The sequence below is a fragment of the Peromyscus maniculatus genome, chromosome 3, assembly GCF_049852395.1.
Source record: "Peromyscus maniculatus bairdii isolate BWxNUB_F1_BW_parent chromosome 3, HU_Pman_BW_mat_3.1, whole genome shotgun sequence".
Classification (NCBI taxonomy): Eukaryota; Metazoa; Chordata; class Mammalia; order Rodentia; family Cricetidae; genus Peromyscus; species Peromyscus maniculatus.
The window spans coordinates 74,612,724-74,632,972 of record NC_134854.1 but is presented as its reverse complement, the minus strand read 5'-3'; the positions used below and the strand labels follow the sequence as shown (position 1 = coordinate 74,632,972).

At 47.0% G+C, this 20,249-nt stretch overlaps 1 long non-coding RNA gene across 2 annotated transcripts in view; it reads right to left on the bottom strand.

Annotated features, from left to right (window-relative positions):
* The window catches only part of LOC121827973 (uncharacterized), a 54,788-nt gene that overhangs the window by 31,778 nt on the left and 2,761 nt on the right, over nt 1-20,249 (bottom strand). Inside the window, exon 3 of one of the 2 annotated variants that reach the window (XR_006070329.2) lies at nt 16,520-20,249. This exon is cut by the window's right edge and continues 350 nt beyond it. The exons of the other annotated variant lie outside the window; for it this stretch is intronic. This is a non-coding gene — a long non-coding RNA (uncharacterized LOC121827973). Of the gene's footprint in view, nt 1-16,519 lie in introns of those variants that run through there. 2 annotated transcript variants of the gene reach the window in all.

Here is a 20,249-nt window from a genome sequence, read left to right as displayed (position 1 = left end):
ACATAAGAGCCTGTGGGGGACAATTCACGTTCAAACCATCACACACCCTGTAAGAGTGGTGTGACCTTGAGATGGGCTCCTTCTAGTAGACAGTAGTTGTGCTGCCTCATAGAGCAGGTCTGAGAATCAAGTGAACTAAACCATGGCTGCCGTGACCACCGTAAGACAGTTGACTTTATTCTCTATTAGGCAGTATGTTGGTTCATTTTGTCAATATAACACAAGCTGGCATCACCTAGGAAGAGTGACCCTCAACTGAGGGATTGCCTTCACCATTTTCTTGATTGGTTATTGATGTAGAATGGCTTGGCCCATGTGGGTGGTAACACCCCTGGGCAGTTGGTCCTGAGGGCTATAAGAAAGCATGGTGAGCAAGCCACGAGCAGCATCCCTTCATAATCTCTGTATCAGTTCCTGCTTCCAAGTTCCTGCCTTGAGTTCCTGCCTTGGCTTCCCTAGATGATGATGGACTAAGTCTGGGACATGGAAACCAAACAAATCCCTTCCTCCTCCAAGCTGGTTTTGTCAGTGTTTTATCACAGCAACCGAGAAAACAGACTAGAACAGGCAGAGAGCCAGTGGAAAGGACAACAAAGGCACGCCGTGGCCAGACTCTTTTCTCAAGGCACCAGCACCTACCTCTGCTAGTGTAGACAGTGGTAGAGTGTGGTGATATTGTGTTCCCCAATATATTGTGCACCCTAATAAACTTATCTGGGGTCAGAGAACAGAACAGCCACTAGATAGACATAAAGGCCAGAAAATAGTGGCACTCACTCCTTTAATCCTAGCATTCTGTAGGCAGAGATCCATCCAGATCTCTGTGAGTTCAAAGCCACACTGGAAACAGCCAGGCATGGTGACTCACGCCTTTAATCCCAGGAAGTGATGGCAGAAAGCAGAAAGGTGTATAAGTCATGAGGACCAGGAACTACAGCTGGTTAAGCTTTTAGGTTTTTTGAGCAACAGTTCAGCTGAGATCCATTCTGGATGAGGACACAGAGGCTTCCAGTCTGAGGAAACAGGATCAGCTGAGGAACTGGCGAGGTGAGGTGGCTGTGGCTTGTTCTGTTTCTCTGATCTTCCAGCGCTCACCCCAACACTTGGCTCCAGGTTTGCTTTTATTAATAAGACCTTTCAAGATTCATGCAACATTAGAGCATCCAGGAGGAGGGCTCACCATACCCTGATGAACCATGAAGAGCAAGATGGTGGGGCCTTGAGAAGTCTTGATGTCGTGGGGGCAAGCAGTTGGAGGTCTTTGGACACAACACCTTCCTGAAGGCATCTGGCCTTCACTTGGCCAAGTCATGGCTGTATCTTATTTGCAGACATTTGCTCAGGTACAAAAGCCAAGCATTTAAAAAAAAAAAAAGCCATGCATGAAGACCACAGAAAGTAGGAAGAAAACAAATATTCATCTAGCCTTCCAGATAAAAATTAAAATCAAGGGGCTGGAGAGATGGCCAGTGGGTGAAGCACTCAAGCATGAGGAACCTGAGTTTGATCTCACATGAAAATGCTGGACGTGGTAGTGTGAGTTTGCAATCCCAGCCCTGTGGAAGCAGAAACAGGAAGGTCCTCAGGACTCGCTGACCAGCTTGTCTAGCCTACTATGTGAGCTCCAGACCAATGAGACATCCTCTCCCAACACAGGGAGGGGCTTAGTCGGTACAGTGCCTCCAGGGCAAGCATGTGGACTTGACATTGGATCTCCAACCAGGGCAAAGAGCAGGTGTGGTGGTCCATGCCTACAAGCCTTTGCCTGGAGAGGGGCATAGACAGCCAGCCCACTAACTAGTCTAACCAGTTGGTGAGCTCCTGATCCAATGAAAGACACTGTCTCAAAAAACAAGCTAGGGAGAGATACAAAAAGATACCCAATACTGACTTCTGGTCTACACACACACACACACACACACACACACACACACACACACACACACACAATTGCTGTATACTATTAAGCCTTGAGTGATTATTTAGGAGCAAGAGGACAGAAAAACTCGGCCTCTGTTTACACATCATCATCATCATCATCATCATCATCATAATAGTAGAAAAACAAAAGACAAGATGACCTCTTAGGACCTCTTACCTGCGTACATGCCTTTGCACACATGTTCACACACAAAGATACAAAATTGAAATCAAGAGCTAAGTGTGGTAATGTACTGTAATCACTTGGGAAGCTAAGAAAGCTATTATAGGAGTTTGAGGCCAGCTTGGGGTTTGGGCTTCACAATTCATCTCTGTTTTATAAAACCAAAGAGGGAGGGAAGAGGGTTAAGCAGAAAAGAAAAAAAGGGGAGGCGAAGGGAAGGGAGTGGGAAGTGGAGGAGAGGAGAGGAGGGGAGGGGAGGGGAGGGGAGGGGAGGGGAGGGGAGGGGAGGGGAGGGGAGGGGAGAGGAGAGGAGAGGAGAGGAGAGAAGAGAATGGAAGAGAAGAGAAGAGAAGAGAAGAGAAGAGAAGAGAAGAGAAGAGAAGAGAAGAGAAGAGAAGAGAAGAGAAGAGAAGAGAAGAGAAGAGAAAAGAGGCCCATCCTGAAAGATCCCCCCTTCCGGAAGCTATGGGGATCCTGGCTACAGTTCCCTCTCAGCAGCCCCTGGAAGTGCTGAGAGTACTTTTTCTATGCAAATCCTCTACCTTCTACCCCTTTTCCTTTGTGTCTCTTCAGAATTCCTCGCAGGTTTCTTGGGGACACCCTCATGCTGTGGGGACCCATGAATGCTGACTCTCTCAGTGCCTGGGGACAGCAGGACTCCGGTCTACTGACTTTGTGCAGTCTCCTGCCCAGGCCTGGGACTCCAGCCAGCAGCAGGTTGTGGAGTCTGCAGCGAAGTGAGGGCAGATTGCTGGAGTCTGGTCAAGAGAACAGATGTGTGTGATGGGCCAATCTGACCACAGAGAGACATTTCCCTGCACCTTTCAAAGGTGCACAATTGCCTGGGTGAGCCAAGGCAATCTGACATGCATTACCTTCTTCTCCAGCACAGAAAGAGAGCTGGGGCCCTTCCTCCCGGAGGCTGTGCAGGCTAGGTAGGAGAGGAAGCCAAGTGCTTCGGAAATGCTGTCGTGGCTTCGGGGAAACACATGTCCGTGAAAAGTGCCCAACAGTGTACTAATGGCCTAGCCGTTACCACACCCTGGCCAGAAGCAAGGAGCTATTGATCGTCTGTTTGCTCTACATTTCAAGGAGCGACTGGCGCCATCTTTACAGGGCAAGGGGGAGGACACAGGACAGGAGACACAAACCTTCCGCTCCGTTTAAAGGAGCCGCTCCACACCTTCCACAGCCTTGCCCGACTCTGGCTGGTGTCGTCTGCCCCCTTTTCGGTGTTTGCTATCTCTAGCCGTCTCCAGGAACCCAAAGAGGGTCCTCTGACACGTGCCATGCTTCTGCCTCGTCCACCAAACCATCCGCCATCACAATACAATTGGGCATCGGCTGTGTGCTCTGTTAGCACGTCTCTGAGAGGGTGAAAGTCTGGGCTTTGGCTTAGTTGAAGGAGTGTGAAGGGAAGCTGAGTAAGGGGGGAGGTGAGAACATGCACAAAGCCACGGAGCTGACAGAGCAAAACTGCTTGCTGCGTGAGACACCCAGCCACAAGGTTTTTCATAGTGTAGGGAAGGGACTGAAAAGTCTAGTCTCATTCAAAATGACAAGTTTTTTTAAAAAATAAGTTGATTTCTAGATATGTTGACAGCTTCTGAGAAAAAAAACGAGACCTAGAAGTGTGATTGGGATTCAAAGATGTTGCCTTGGTTACATGTTTTGTTGCAGCAAGAAGACAACTGACAGGATGTTGGTGCCCAGCACCTTCCACTCAGAGTGCTGTGTGACTCTGAGGTGTCCCCAAGCTGCTCTGCAAATCATAGTTCGTTCCTTTCTGTCATTGAGTAGTATCGCCTTGTATGGATGTCCTGCAATTTGCCCATCCATTCAACCAGGAAATAGGTCCAGGATATTTTCAAATAAAAACATCTCTGAAAGAAATGACCCGTTCTTTTGTGTGCCTCCGCCAGGCTCCAAGCCCTTGGAGAACTGAAATTGTACCTTTTTGGTCTTGTTCCTGGTACATCATTGGCTCCCAGCACGCGGCCATTGAATAAACAAAGGAAGGATAGGCAGAATGAGGTCAGCTTTGTACAGTGGGACCGTAAAGAGAAACACAGCCTTGTGATAACACCACTTTCTCCGGAGGGACTACTTGTTTCTAAGAGTGTCTCATGCTCACGGTAGACACCAAGTGTCCTTTGCTTGGATGACACAGGAAACTTGGAGCAGAATGGGGTCTCACTGTTCGGCAGAGAAGGCGAACCCTCAGGGCAGTCTTCCATGCCTCAGTTTCCCGGTCTAGATTTGCCAGGAAATAACCTTCCTACAACTCCTCTTGCTTCCCGGCTGTGAACTGTCTGTCACCCATCCCTGGATGAAAGATCAGTGGCAGCTACTGTGCCCTCCTCTGCCTGACTGGAACTGCTGAAAGAGGCAGCGTTCCTGCCCAGTGGAACACCTGGACAAGTCCAGCTGTTCTGTGGCAGAACTTCACGGGTGTCGCAAGTATTGGAGGTCTGTAAAGTTCCCCCGGGGCCTCCATCTCCGGGTGTGTGAGACACCGGCCTCACTTGGGAAATGGGCACTGGGAATCCCGCACTCATTCCTACCCACGGGCACTGGGGAGAAGTCGGAGGAAGGACTGGTCCTCTCTCTCCTTGTCTCTTCCAAACACTTGCTCTCTACCCCTCACATCGGTCTCCTGAAGTGGCCAACACAGCTGACAGAGACACCAGGGCTTACAAATACAGCCCTTCTCAGGAAAACGGTGGGACCTGGATGTGAGATCGGTTCATGTTAGCTGCTGACAGTGTGGTGTGTGTGTGTAGATGCATGCATATACATGTGTTCGTAAACCAGGGCTCAACATCAGGTATCTTCGCCAATCACGTCTCTACCTTATTTTTTATCAGAATCCCTTTTCAATCGTGTGTCTGTGTGTGGGTATGTGCGTGTGAGTGCAGGTGCCCTCGGAGGCCAGAGGCATCAGATTCCCCTGGAACTGGGGTTAGAGGCAGTGGCAAGCCACCCGACATGGATGTTAGAAACTGGTCTTGTGTCCTCTGGAAGAGCGGTGAGTACTCTTAAGTGCAGAGCTGTCTCTCCCGTCCTCCATCTTATTTTTAGAGACAGGGTCTCTCGCTAAACTTGGAGTCACCAATCCAGCAAGTTCCAGAGACCCTCTTGTTTCTGCCTACCCAGTGATATTATAGGGCTATACCATATCTTTGGCCTAGGGGTTTGCACAGGTACTAGATAACCAACTCATGTCCTCCAGCTTGCCTGGCAGGTACTTTATCCACGGAGCCCCTGCTGATATTATTATTATTCAGGCAGGGAAGTTTGGGAGCCCCTGTTTGTGACAGACAGTAGAAGGCAGCCTCCACCAGACTTGCCAGTGGAGGCTGCTTCCTCCCCTGCTCCCCCGGGAGGCAGAGCCAGCCAACCTCCAGCCCGCGTGACCGCACTTCCATCCAAGACAATTGGAATTAATTTTATGCATGAGATTTGGTGGGATGTGGTGCCAAATATTTAACTGAAATCAAGATGCAAACTTCCCTCCATCCCCTTGGTTTTGTAAATCCTGTCCAAAATAAAAGCAAAGCCATTAGGCCCGTCTTCCAGTGCTGGTCCGCTCTGCCCCAGCTGCTCACTGATCCAGATCCCTCCCCTCCCCGCTGCTTGTGCCCCTCCCGCTCTCTGGTATTTGTTCTGGTGTATTTATGGGTCTCCAGGCAGGCCTCTCGCACTGTTAGCTCTCCTGATGTTGCCAAGTCTAAGATCCCTTTTAGGGACTTATTTTATTTAAAGAGCACCCCATTAATGGGTTTAATGGCCTTTCAATCACTTAGCGTGCATTGTCAATGAGATAGAATCGATTTTCTGAGCATTCTTGTTCTGGGGGGAAAACAAACAGCCCTTGCTTCCGACTGCAATGTGGCCAGTGAGCAGATGACAGGGAAGCCAGCTCCAGGCTGGGATGGCAGCATCTCACGCAGCTGCCCAGGAGCGAGCTAGGTACACTCAGGCCTGAGGTGCTGGGCCTGCCGGGTTAGAAGAACCCCACGGTCCATTCACAGAAGACCCGATCCAAGATCTGTTGCACTCTTTTTTTTTTCGGGGGGGGGGGGGGAGAGCATGTTTCTCGTGGTGGTGTGTCAAATCCTCAGACCCATAGAGGTAGCCCTGAGAGTGTAGCTGACCTCACAGTGTCCCCAGACATGAATTTAGAAAAAACATTGTTTCCATCATCTAGAGCTCCACAACCCTGCATCCTCACACGTGGCCAAGCTTCTGAGGGAGGGCTGGGTTCCACCCTGAGTTGTTAATAGCATTTACCCAAATGAAGCTGGGGCTCCAAACTGCGGGAGTTAGAGCGGCCTCGGCCACACTCAGGGTCTGACACTTTCAAGTTGGGTGTCCTGTGTGCCCCCTTCCTGTTCTCCCACAACCAGGCCCCTGTTTATCCCCCTCCTCTTCCCGGTCCTCAAGCATCCTTCCAGAAGCCCCACCTGAACCCTCCTCCATCCCCTGCAGCCACTCCTTGGCATTCAGTGTCCAGAATCCTCTTCAGAGAGATGTGTGCTGGTCATCATCACCACTTCTGACCTTACTTCACAGGGAGGGCAGAGGCTAAGGAGTCAAGTCCCCGTGACAGGAAAACCTCGCTCCCCAGACTTGCTCACCTCTCCTAAGGCAGGCAAAACAGACCCCGTCATAGCCAGGCTGTGACAATACCAAGAGCACCTGTCACCTCCAAGTGTCCGTCCTGTACCAAATGCCTCAATTTCTCCCCACACCTCCTCTCCCCTCTGCTCTCTTCATATATATACCTCTACCTCTACCTCTACCTCTACCTCTACCTCTACCTCTACCTCTACCTCTCTCTATATATATAAACCTCCAGAGACAGAGACAAGGATACCATGAGGTTAGATCATTTCCTGAGGTCCCACACTGATTGAAGGCTTATCCTTACATGTCAAGTTCTGGGAGAAGATCTGTCTGTTTATAGTTTTAAATCCTAACGTGCTAAGTATCATTCCTAATAATAAGAGTTTACAGACTAGAAAAGTGAGTCTCAGATATCAGAGCCCTTAACCCAGGGTTCCTCAGCCTATAAGTGCCAAAGCAAGCATCTGAGACCAGTAGGCTGAACTCCGTGCTTTGAATCACAATGCCAGGGTCACCTTCCAAGGCCAGGGCTTTCCACATCGCACCAAAGCTGCTCCGTCCTCGCCTAAGCTCTTTGGAGAATGGCCCCTAAGTTTCCCCGGAACAGCAGTTGGAAAGGAACCGAGGAGGAGATGACGGCCGTCTCCACGCTCTCCTGCCTTGAACTGGAAGTCCATTTGCATTTGTCCTTCTGCAGAACACAATTTAACTGCAAAATTCGCCTTAACTAGGCAGCTGTCGGCGGCAGTCAGGCACCAGGCTCAGGTGCGACTCCCAGTAGGCACTCCTGGAGCAGCGTGCCAGCCCCGGGAAAGCAATATAAAGTCACCTCGGAGAAATGAGACACCACTTGGAAGAGGCCCGGGCCGCTGTGCCCGCTCATTGTCAGTCCAGAGTGGTGCAGTGGGTGCCAATCACGGCTCAATTACTCCCAGACTTCCCTCCTAAAGGTGTCCCTGTCATTTAGGAGAACTGGTCCACAGCCAGCTACCACATGTCCATGTGTCAGGTGGCAGAAGGGATGCCTGGGGTATCATTTCGGAAGGGATCAGGTTTGGATTTAATCGGCCGCTCTCCATGATGTCACCAGTCCATCCAAAGGAGGGATCTCAACAGTCAGCAGGGCAGACAGGACAATTCAGCGTCACCTGATAATGTTCATTCAGGACATCGTGCTGAAGGCTTAAAGGTGAAACGATGCCTCTTCTTCTCCTCTACCCCACGTGACCCAACAGTAGACAGGGGTATGGAAGGCCAAGTGCGGTAAGCAAGGCAGGTGCCTTCAGAAAGGGACAGCCAACCAACTGGTCTGCTCGGAGGCCTTAGCTGATGCTGCAGCAAGAGAAAGATACAGAAAACAGCAGAGAAGAGTGAAAGGACATCTGATCTGTGAGGCAAAGGAAGTTGCAGAGATGCCCTAGAAGAGAAGGGGAAGAGAGTGACGAACGCTGAATCGGGGTGCCCTGGAGCCCGTGAGAGTGCACCGGTGTCCAGTGAGACCAAGATGAGGGGGGGAGCGGGGGACCACACCACCAGGTGATTGTCAGGGTGAGCAGAGGACTGTTGGACAGTGATGTCAGGGAAGGGCACCCCTCCGTGAGCTAAGGACAGGGAGACGGGGGATGGAGAGGACAAGAGTTAGTATTGGAGATACTTGGGAGGCTGAGGCTGGTGAAGCGAGAATGGGCCCCACGGAAGGGATGTTCTTAGGGGCTGAGGACAGTTAGTGTGCTTGTGAGTCCAAGAAAAGGTGGTGTGGTTGATATATTGTGCACCCCAGTAAACTTATCTGGGGGTCAGAGAACAGAACAGCCACTATATTAAATATAGAGGACAGGCAGTGGTAGCGCACACCTTTAATCCTAGTATTCCAGAGGCAGAGCTCCATCCAGATCTCTGTGAGTTCAAGGCCACACTGGAAACAGCCAGGGGTGGTGACGCACGCCTTTAATCCTAGGACTTGAGATCCCTAGTCTTGCTTGGGAAAAACACACGCCTTTAAACCAAGGAAGTGATGGCAGGAAGTAGAAAGTTATATAAGGTGCAAGAACCAGGAACCAGGCTTTTAAGCTTTTAGGCTTTTAGCAGTAATTCAACTGAGATCCATTTGGGTAAGGACTCAGAGGCTTCCAGTCTGAGGAAACAGGATCAGCTGAGAAGTTGGCAAGGTGAGGTTGGCAGTGGCTTGTTCTGTTTCTCTGATCTTTCAGAATTTACCCCGATAGCTGGCACTGAGTTTTTTTTTTTTTTTTATTAATAAGACCATTTAAGATTCATGTTCCAGAAAGGTGACGGGGTTACAGGGGAGAATATGTTCCTGGTGGGACAAGACTCCAGGGCAGTAAGAGAGACTAGAGGAACCGCAGGACACATTCTCAGTGGGAAGATGGAGAGGCCCTGGAGAGGCAGGAGGAAGATGAGAAACAAGGAACCACTGCAGTCATCTGGAGATAGAGAAGCGAATGCGGAAAGAACTTCCAACTGGTCCCTTAACTTTGCCAACAGGTCACAAATGATCTCCAAAGGAGCTCTTGTCCCCATCTAAACAGCGTAAGGCTGTCCTAAATGACCGTCTTCTGGAAGAAGGTTGTCTTAGTCACTGTTCTCTTGCTGTGAAGAGACACCATGGCCAAGGCAGCTCTTGTAAAAGAAAACATTCCGTCGAGGGCTTGCTTCCGGTTTCAGAGGTTGGGTCCATTATCAACACAGCAGGGAGTGTGCTGATAGAAAGGTTCTGCATGTTTTATGGTGCTGGTGTTTTCTCAGATACACATGTATATATATTTCATTTTATGACGTGTAGCTCAGTAAAGTCGATCCAGTAAAAAGAGAAGGCTCCGAGAACCTTTAGCCAGATAGGAAAAGTTCAAACCTGGCCATGGTTTTCTTATCTTCAATAGCTTGTCTTCTTCTTCCCAGAAGCGTTTTAATCACGAGGCACCCTGAGCCAACAGACTCCAGCTTCCATCAGCCAGTAGAGGGAACTCTTTCTCAAATGGAAGTTTCACCAGCCTTCTAACCTGCCAGGTTCATCTGGAAGCTGTTCAGAGGTGCTGGGCCTGGCAATCAACGGGGAGGTGTCTCACTGTGCTGTGTAACTGACACAAAGGAATGCCATGCCTAGATGCTGGATGCCAGGCCTACAGGCTAGATACTATAGCAGCCGGCCTCTGGGGAAACCTGCTAAGAAGCCTGCTGAATCAGCACTGGGCAGCCAGGCAATGGACCCTTTTCTCTGCCACAGCTCTCTTCCCATTGATAGCCATCCCTAGCACCCCCAGGGAGGTGGTCTGGCTGGTTTCATGTGTCCCAATTTGTAGCATTTTCCCAGCATTCAGTGAGCCCTGGTCATGTTCTCTCTAGCAACATCAAGTTCCACTCTTGGAGGCTGTGGTGTGTCTTACATATCTGCTATTCTCATATTGTTAGGCTTCTGTTTTGCTAGCCAAAACCTGGTTACCAAAAATCTCTGATGCAGTCCATGGTGTGTCCAGATTCAGCTCGGATTGATATACTTCCCTGTGTCCTGATGAGCTTCTGCTTTTCCCTCGAGACTAGCCCTGGCCATCATTGCTAAAGAAAGGCTTAGTAGATGCCTGCTGAGTGCACTCAGTATGCCCTGATCTGAGGGGTAGTTAAGAGTGAGGTATGTACCAGGGTGATGCCAATCAATTTATAAATTTCTAAAGTAGGTGAATGATTTCCATGCTTTGAAAGTTTTATGTTCCATCAATCTTTTCTTTTCTTTTTACATTCTGGCTCCAATTTCACGCCTCCTGAAAATGTCACAGAGTACATATTTGATTTTTAATGAAAAATAAATAAAGTCTGCCCATTGGGTATCTTTTGTGAATTTTCCAAATCTTCTGAGGCAATGAGAAACGCCTGTCTGTGTGGGAAACACGCAAATAAATGTGGGAATTCTGCTACAGCTTGGAAAACACTTAGGAGACAGATTGACAAGTGGCCTGATTAATGAAAGAATCCTAGTGCAGCCATCATGAGGAGACCCCAGATGTGGTGACTTAGGGACAGAATTTGAACCTTTGGGAATCGGTAGTTCAGGGTGAGCCATATAATCAACCAAAACCAGCTCATAACCACCATGGCTGCCTCCCCATGTAGGCAGCTTTGACCTGTCACCCCACCTGTGTCAGAAACACTGTGGAAGTCAGGTTATCACACCCCAAACTAGTCTTATCTCATGGTACAAAGAGGGGAGCTAAGGGCAGGCTCCTGGCAGCGCTGCTTCTCTATGGGCATCTCGGAAGGCCTTTTAAAGTCCTTCAAGTCAACGGTGCATTGACCAGGTAGGTAGAGTGTTTAATCTAACCAGTTCCAAAGCCTGGTTTCCAAGGCAGATGTGTCTTGACAGTTACCGCAGAAGGTCTAGGTGAGAATGAGGGAGTGGAGGTGGTCTTGATCAAAACACTGTGTGCATGTATCAAATTCTCAAATAGTAAAAAGGGAAAAAAATTCAGTTGCATTTTAGAAAGCCTCGGAACCCTCAAAATGATCCCCATGGGCGATCTTTACTTACATGTATTAAAACTGAATATATGCTTTATGGCACTTCAAGGAGGCATGAAGCAGGAGCAGAAATGTCTAAGAGGAAAATGAATGATAGGGTATGAAATTTTCAAAGTGCAGGAATCATCCACATTATAGGAAAGTGTGTAAGTCAGTTCACATTACCCTGGTATGTACCACACTTCTAATAACCCCAAATATGGACATAAAAATCATTACACATGGGCTGGCTAGACCAATCAGTGGGCAAAGGCCACCAACAACAATGTGAATGTGCTTAATGTCATTGAATTGCATACTTGAAATGGGAAAAAAATAGAAATTTCATCTTATATATTTCACCACAGGTTAAAAAAAAAAACGTAAAGACTGATAACAAAAAAATATGACATCATGTTTATGTTGTAGATTGGATACTATTCTAAATGCTTTCCACACGCTGCTTGAATTGAACTCTAGCAATCCTATGAAATAGGTGCTATTATCCCCAGATGAGAAAAGGAGAGCCAGAGAAGCTGTGCACCTTCCTAGAAATGAAGAAAGTAGCCGAGCTGGAAGAACAAACCCTCCAGGCCAGGCTCCAGGGTCAGTGCTATACCCGCACTCACTCCCTGCTGGCTGGAAGACTGAATGAATCAGATGAAGGAGAGGCCCATCCAGACCTCCCCTCCACTGGCCACACTTGTAGACCCAGGACTCAGCCTTGGGCCAGGGCTGCCTCCTCCTGACCTTTGCTGCTGTTACAGAGCGCAGCCGTGGACATGGAATCCCAGATACCATTCCCATCCGCATAAAAAGACATGAGATCTATGCCTCTGACAGGGGGACATTCTTTAGGAAAGGGCCTGTGGGATTGTGTGCCCTTTAAAGTTATCTGGCGATTACTTACCCCAAGTCCTTTGAAGTTTAAATAAAACGGAATAGCTAATGCTGTGATGAATTATTCACTAAAATATTTGCACAATCCAGGTTTGAGGAAAGTACTCAGACCGAAGATTTCAAGTGTTAATGTTTTGCCAGTGTGCATGCCCTGAGTTTTGACATACTAGTTTATCAGTTTAGCGCATTGTTAATAGTATTCTGGCTTTGGCTTATTTTTTTAATCTCTCTGTCTCTCAGTCTTTCTCTGTGTGTGTCTCTGTCTGTGTATCTCTTTCTCTGTGTGTCTGTCTCTCCCCTCTCTGTCTCTCCTCTCTCTTTATCTCTTTCTGTGTGTTTCTGTCTCTCTATATATGTGCCTCTGTGTGTGAGTGTCTGTCTGTCTCCTCTCTCTCCTTCTGTCTCTCTGTCTGTCTCTGTCTCTGTCTGCTTGTCTGTCTCTCTCTCCCTCCATAACAAGTGCCTTGTTTTAGTACTTATTGAGAGCTTACAACAGTATATAACCCCCACATCCCCATTCCATACCTAAGGAAACCACTTGGAGTTTAAGTGACCTGCTCCACATCAACAGAGAAATGCAGAGAGCTGCTTCACACAGACAATCTGACAAGGATGTTTTATTTAACCAAGGCCGTGGTCTTGGGGTGTCCTATTCCACACTCATGTGAGGCCCATTTTCTTCATCTCTGTGTGTGTGTGGTGGGGTGTCCAGATGTGTGAACTTCATTCCAGCTTCAGCGTCATCTATGTCCTTGTCCCCACACTCAACTGATCCTCTACCAGGGCTTCCCAGGTGGGTGTCCATTTACAGGATTAGGTGAATTCTGGTGCCATCCATGCTGTTGGACTGGAAACAGCTGAGACAGGCAACACTGATAGGACCCTCCTTCTGTCCTGCCCCCAATTCCTGCCCTGCTTCTTCCACAGCACCCAGCCCCTAGCTGCCTAGGAATCCCCGCTATCTCAATAAAGCCTCCCCAGTTTTGCACAGCTCAATAAGGGGATGCAACAGAGGAGGAGGAGAGGGAGAAGGAGGGGGAGAGGAGAAGCTCCTTGTTGGTATTCTCATCACATTCTCCTTTCTTCCTCTGGGGTCACACGGTTTCTTCTCACATGCCTAACAAGCTTAAGCCTGTACCATGAATATTTAACCACTAAGCCCAGATGCCAACAAACAGAACCCTGATTAGAATCACTTTCTAAGGTCTGTAGTTTATCCCCACCATGGCTGATACCTAAATACCATCTCAAAGTCACTCAGTGGAAACTGGAGCCTAAAGTACTGACCGTTCATTTGCTCATGTAGGTGATGACTAAGAACAAGGTCTCCCCTAAGACACTTAGCTATTACTAAGAAAACTATTACTAGTTTTCTTCTTTTCTTTCTAAAATTGTGTGTATACATGTGTGTACATGTGTGCGTACATGTGTATGTAACGTTTGTGCATGTGTGTACAGATGCATGCACTCCTGCAGGTGAACAGAGAACAGAGGACACTCAGTGTCCTCCTCTGTCACTCTCCACCTTAATCCCCTGAGGCAGGTCTCTCACTGAACGTGGAGCCAGGCTGGCAGTCAGCAAACCCAGCGAATCATTCCCTCGTCGCCCTTCTTTTTACCCCCTCACCCTGTACCGGAGGGTTAGGGGGGTGTGGGCACAGGGCACTTGGAGGAAGTGTGTCACTGTGAGGTTGGACTTTGAGATATTTTTCTCAAGCTTCACTCAATGTGACAGTCAGTTGACTTCCTGTTGCTTCTGAGTCAAGATGAGGACTCTTAGCTCCAGCACTACGTCTGCCTGCACGCTGCCATGCTCCCCATCATGATGATAATGGGCTGAACCTCTGAAACTGTAAGTGAGCCATCCCAATTAAATGTTTTCTTATAAGAGTTGTTATGGTCATGGTGTCTTTTCACAGTAATTAAAAACCCAAACTAAGACAATAAGAAAAGAAAGAAAGAAAGAAAGAAAGAAAGAAAGAAAGAAAGAAAGGAAGGAAGGAAGGAAGGAAGGAAGGAAGGAAGGAAGGAAGGAAGGAAGGAAGGAAGGAAGGAAGGAAGAAAGAGAGAGAAAACAAGCTAAAAGTTCATCAGCAAGGAAAAGTTTGAATAAATGATAATGAGATATTGGTTTTCAGCTAGTATGAATTAATGTAAAAAATTTAATTGTAATAAATGAAAAAAATTAGATGGATAAACAATATAATACTAAAACTTACTTTTAAAAAATGTATTTGCAAGGCCAGGCATGGTGGCGCATGCCTTTAATCCCAGCACTTGGGAGGCAGAGGCAGGTGGATTTCTGTGAGTGCGAGGCCAGTCTGCTCTACTGAGCAAATTCCAGGATAGGCTCCAAAAGCTACACAGAGAATCCCTGTCTTGAAAAAAAAAAATGTATTTGCATGAAAAGAAAAAAAAAAGACACACATGAAACATACCAAAATTACAACCAGCTATTTCTGATTTATGGAATTTAGGGTTATTTTAACTTTTTTTTTCTTCTTGCCATATGTCTGTATTTCCTAGATTTTTCTTTAAAAAAAAAATGATAAAAAGGAGAGAACTGCTACTGAATAAAGTAGATCTGAAATATCAGCCTTGGAGTTAATGGAGCAGGAAAGAAATACTGTGTCTGTCTCTGCATACAGACTCTCTGGAAACTCACTTGATCACCTCCACATCCCACATGTCCAACCAGTACGACCACAAGCACCTCTCACCGTTCCATCCTCAGACTCCCCGAGTATCCCCAGACTGACATCACAGCACAATCTCAGTGCTGCAAATACGACACCACCATCTCAGCTACTTGGGAACAGCAAGGATCCCAGTGTTTTACTGTCCTTTCAGATATCTGACATCTAGCAAATACAGTGAACCTCACATAGACATATTCCCAGCTATTAAAATCTAAACCCGTGAGTGTTATCTCCTGACCTCGAGGTGCCTGATACAAAGGAAGCATGATTGAGCACCTGACTGATAAGGCTGAGCAAATATGTCTTTTGAAATGGGCTACAGGGAAAGCCCAGGTTGGGATGTGCAATGTGCATTAAAGTCTAGCTAGGTTTGAGTAAAAGGTGAGTCTCAGTTTAGTGAAGGGTGACTCCTAGAATATCTGTCTAAGAAAAGCCATGTTATTACCTTCAAATCCACTAAGGCTCACAGTATAATGTTGAGAGTCTAAAGTAAGGTAATAAGTACATAAAAGACTTTCAGGGGTAGGTGAGAATTATTTATAATGAGCATATTGGTCTAGTATGATTTGGTCCTTCTAATATGTTTTAAAATAACTTACTTGAAATAGTAAAGAAGTAACTTTTATCTTTATCAATAGAGTCTCATAGAACTTGGAAGAATCGAGGTAGAAATGGCCTGCAAGCCTCCTCCATGAGAACAAACTCTGACAGTGTCTGAAGATGCTATGTAAGCTACCAAGAGACAAAACCAATCAATAACCCTACACAGCTGTAAAGCCTGAACCACAACGATGACCAGCCTGTCAAGACATCCCCAAAGGTGCAATGGTGGCACTTTTATGTTGGGGTAACCACAGCTGTCCAACTGGACTTGAGGCCCACTCACTAGGGTGGACTTCACGCCTGGAACTGTAACAGATCATGACCTTACAGGAGAAGGTGATGCTGCCATCTCCCTAACCAATGTAATTCCTAACTGTATTCTAAATACCTGTCCTTATCTTCACAGACACGTGCAGCCCTCAGCCCTCATCCAAGAAGTGTCTTTTTGCAGCAGATAGAGACCATGACAGGCCTACAACTGGTCAAAATGCAGAGACTAAGTCACTGTGGAGTGCCCAGCTCCAGCTGACACAGCTACAACACAACCCTCCTCCAGACACTCAGCAGACATCACAGAAGACGGGCAGAAGGTGGAAGAGCCAGAGGGACAGGAAGTCTGCTCTAAAATTGTGCCTTCTAGATGTGACAAGGAAGCTACACCCACAAACTCTCAACAATCTGGTGGCTTAAAAAAAGACCTGGACGATGATGACTCCCGTTGACATGACAGCATGAATGGGGGAATGTCACAAGGTCCACGCCTAGGTGAAGAGCTATATAGTCAATCAATGGCTGCAGGGGGGAGAATTATTTTTCCCCGGGGCCAAGCCCCCTGGTTGGTGTCCAGTTCCAAGTGGTCATCCCTAAGCACATGAATATAGGAGCAACATTAAATGGACTCAGTTTCACACACACACACACACACACACACACACACACACACACACACACACACACACCATTAATAGTTTAAGAAGAGGTCATGAATTTGAGGGGAAGTTGGTCAGGGGGAGACATGGGAGGGCTTAGAGGGAGGAAAGGGAACAATGAACTGATAGAAACACCATGTTCATGTATAAAATGATCAAAAAATTTAAAAAGTAACTTAACCCCTTAAGCAGAGCAGTTTTCTCGATTGTATTTGTATTCTTTTTTGCATGTGTATGTGTGTGGTGTGCATGTATAGTGTGTTTGCATGTGTTGGGTGTGTGAGGGTGTGTGTCTGTGGGTGTATGCAGGAAAGAGGTTGACATCAGGGTGTCATCTGTGATCTCCTTCTATTTTCTTTATTGGAGCAAGTTCCCTTTCACCCATGTGTAGAGACAACTTGTACATGTCATCCACGGGGCCACCAGACAGAGTGGTGTCAAATGAATGCCATAGGCCTGGGGACAAGAAGCATTCAGGGCCAGATTTGTTCTCCAAGAGTGAATGGCTGCAGAAGCTTGGTGAAAACATGGAAGCTACCGGCTTCCTGGTGGGATGATGTAGAGGTGGGGATGGGAAGCGTTCCAGGGTGTGGAACATAGCATTTATGTATGTGAAGCAAGGATCCTCATTTATCTGTCACTCTCCCCAAGCCAGCTGACTAAGGCGCGTCACCGGCTTGTGTTTTGGCAAACCCTGTGGGATGACTCCTGAGCACAAGCTTGTCACTCTTCTGCCTCTTTCTCCGGGACATACATCAACTGCCTGGACTGAGTCATGTCTGCAGAGCTGAGGGCTGACCCATATACACCACAAGCTAACGTCTGGCTATCATTATGAAGAATTACCGTGGCAGTGCCAGTTCTCCAAGCATCTCCCTGATCAAATGCCAAATCACTTTCAACTCACTCTAGTTCCCAAGCTCCACCCACTGCCAGGGTTCTTCCATCTTGGAGGCCTCGGATTTCTCATTTTCTTTCCATTTCTTCAGCTGCTGCATAATCCCAGATGTGAGCCTGTGCAGCTCCCGACACCTGGAGCATCATGTCCTTCCCACCAACTCAGCTGGTCTTCCAAACAGCTGATTCATGGAAAACACGTCCCCCTGTGACCCATGAATTCTCTCTCTCAAGGGTCCCAGTGACACACTGTCTACTCAGTCTTTTGTTTGTTCATCTGATGTGCACCAGGGGTCTTTCTGGGTCCTGGGGCTGTGGCGTGATCAATATGCCAGAAACGGGAGGTTCTGGGTGGAATTTATAACCCTGGCTCTTTGGTTGATTTTCCCCTGAATTTATATATGTTCCCATGTATTTATTCATACATATGAATATATATTTGGCTCTTTGGCAAGACCTGTCTTGCATGCTGTCAAAGGGAGACTGTGATCATTGCTTCATACTGCAAGGATGCAGCTTATAGGAGAAATGGCTTCTAGAGTTCTGCACTACAGTATGATAACCACAGTTAACAACTAGTAGGTTGTTTCAAAATAGTGGTGAGGATGTTGAGCTCTCCATCACAAAACAAGATGCCCATCTGACTTAATAGATATGTCGGTGGCCCTGATACATCATTACACATCACGAACATGTCATGGCTGTACCTGGCAAGAACTTGTTTTCCAAAAATGTAAGAGAGAGAGTGAGAGAGAGAGAGAGAGAGAGAGAGAGAGAGAGAGAGAGAGAGAGAGAGAGAGAGAGAGAGATTTAATTCTAGCACTCAGGAGGCAGAGGCAGAGGATTTCTAGGAGTTCAAGGCCAGTCTAGCATATATAAGTTCCAAGCCAGCCAGAGCTATACAGTGAAACCCTATTTCAAAGAAGGGAGAGAAAGAAAGAAAGAGAGACAGAGACAAAGACAGAGACAGAGAGCCAGAGCACAGATATATACAATTATACAGTCACTGTGCATCAATTAATTAAACATATTTTTGACCACGCTGAACACACAAAGTGCCATCCGTACAAAGATTAAGGACAAAACCTGCCCCAAGAGAGATCTTTTAAAATGACCTAGCATGTCTCACAAGCCTTGGTGGGCTGGACTGTGGGTACCCAACCAAGAGAGGAGGGACCTACAGATAACCCAGCACCCCACCCATGCCTCGTCCACCATGCAAGTCTTTGTGCTTGGTTCTCGGTGTTTCCAGGCTTCTCATAAGAGTTCTTTGAACAGAACTTTCTATGGCTGAGAACATTTGAAAAGCACTAGTTTTCTCAAGTTTCCCGAAGTGTCTCTAGGTCCAGTTTGGAAATCTTCCTGACTGTGGATTTCCCCCAAAGTCTCTTTATATCCTCTAGTTATTCATGATTTTCTTTTCCTGGTTTTCAACATTTTTATTCAATTTTTTCATATAATATATTTTGATCATGTTTTCCCTCCCCAAGAACCTCCCAGATCCTCCTCAGCTTGCTACCCACTGAAGTGTGAATCTATTTAGTCTTAACAATAAAAACCAAGAGTCAGATTGGGGTAATAACCTGAAAGATCAGAGAAGCAAAGGAGCGGCCACTAGTGACTCCTTACCTCTCCGATCCTCAGACCGAAAAGGGACCAAGATCCTATCTCCACCCACCTTATATTCCCATCTCCACCTCCTGAGTGGGCTAGGATTAAAAGTGTGAGCCTCCCAAGTGCTGGGATCAAAGGTGTGTGCCACCACGGCCTGGCCTCTATGGTTAACTAGTGGCTAGCTCTGCCCTCTGATCCCCAGGCAAGCTTTATTTGTCAGAACACAAACAAAATATCACAGGACAGAGGGGCTAGGCTGTCCGTCCCCCAGAGGGTCTTCCCTATATAACCCATGCATTTTTGGTTACACAATTTCATGTTTCTCCTCTCTCTCTTTCTCTCACTCTCAAAAAAACAAGCAAGCAAACAAACAAATACAATGGGACCAAAAATAGGCAAATAAAACAAAATGGAACAAAAAGTGTACCCTGCCCCCCATACATACAAAAAGGAGTCTGTTTTGTGTAGGCCAGCTTCTCCTGGGCGTGGAGAGGTGCTTGATACACCCAGTGACACTCCATTAGAGTTATGATTTTCTTTTGACTCGTGATTTTACTTTGTAGCCCAGGCTGGCCTGCCTGGAACTCAGTGTATAGCTCAGGCTGGCCTTGGACTTTCACTAATCCTCCTGCCTCAGCCTCCTTCATTCCGTGATTACAGACGTAAGTCACTATGCCCAGTCTTTGTGATTAATTAACGGCTTTAACGAAACCTGCTACATGTTGGATATGTAATGAGTGAACAATAACAAGGATGTGACTGACAACAAAATCTCAACCATGCAAGCATGCTGGGGACTGAAAAACCTGGACCCATTTTACCTAATACCCAACAGACAGGAAAAACTAACCCAGTTGGGAACGTATCAGAAGCAACAGTGAAAACGCACACGTTGTAACAATCTGACATAAATCCTGAGTGATAACATTTGGCATTTATCTGATCTTTGCTGCATTTTCTGTAACATGACGTTAACAATGCCTTTCATCTAATTCTTTGGGACCTTCAAACAGCAGACCTCATATCAGACTTTCCTCATTCACATGCCACCACTGGGACGTTTTTAAAGTGATTTTTGCTAGCTGCTTCACTACTAAATACCTCACAGAATAGACTTGATTTACATTTATAGACATTTATTTTAAGAGAAAACTTTACATCTCGGTTCATAAATCGAAGTCTAGGAATACTTGCCGTGGTAACAAGAAACTGCAGCATGACTTTGTGATAATGAAGATATTATTTTTCTCTATAGGTGCTGTGGGGCACCGTGTGTGGGGAACATCTCTTTGGCTCGTGACCTCACAGGCCCAGGGAGTGGTGCAGCAGTCAGAGTATCTCCGTGTTACCTGCCCCTCATGCACA